General features: G+C 42.8%; 1 protein-coding gene across 1 annotated transcript in view; it reads left to right on the top strand.

Annotated features, from left to right (window-relative positions):
- The window catches only part of LOC116688077 (high choriolytic enzyme 1), a 9,900-nt gene that overhangs the window by 6,482 nt on the left and 2,962 nt on the right, over window positions 1-456 (top strand). The window lies entirely within an intron of this gene.

Raw genomic sequence — 456 nt, 5'->3', positions numbered from 1 at the left:
AATGACCCGAAGACCACAGCCAGGAGAACCAAGGGGGGGCTCTGGAAGAAGCATATCAAGGCTCTGGCGTGGTCTAGCCAGTCTCCAGACTCAAACCCAATAGAGAATCTTTGGGGGGAGCTCAAACTCTGTGTTTCTCAGCGACAGCCCAGAAACCTGACTGATCTAGAGAAGATCTGTGTGGAGGAGTGGGCCAAAATCCCTTCTGCAGTGTGTGCAAACCTGGTGAAAAACTACAGGAAACGTTTGACCTCTGTAATTGCAAACAACGGCTACTGTACCAAAATTTTACCATTTATTTTCTCAAGTGTTCAAATACTTATTTGCAGCTGTATCATACAAATAAGTAGTTAAAAAATCATACATTGCAATTTTGGGATTTTCTTTTTTTTAGATTTTGTCTCTCAGAGTGGACATGCACCTATGATGACAATTTCAGACCCCTCCATGATTTCT

Source organism: Etheostoma spectabile, chromosome 1 (genome assembly GCF_008692095.1).
Source record: "Etheostoma spectabile isolate EspeVRDwgs_2016 chromosome 1, UIUC_Espe_1.0, whole genome shotgun sequence".
Classification (NCBI taxonomy): Eukaryota; Metazoa; Chordata; class Actinopteri; order Perciformes; family Percidae; genus Etheostoma; species Etheostoma spectabile.
This window is presented reverse-complemented; position numbering and strand designations above follow the sequence as displayed.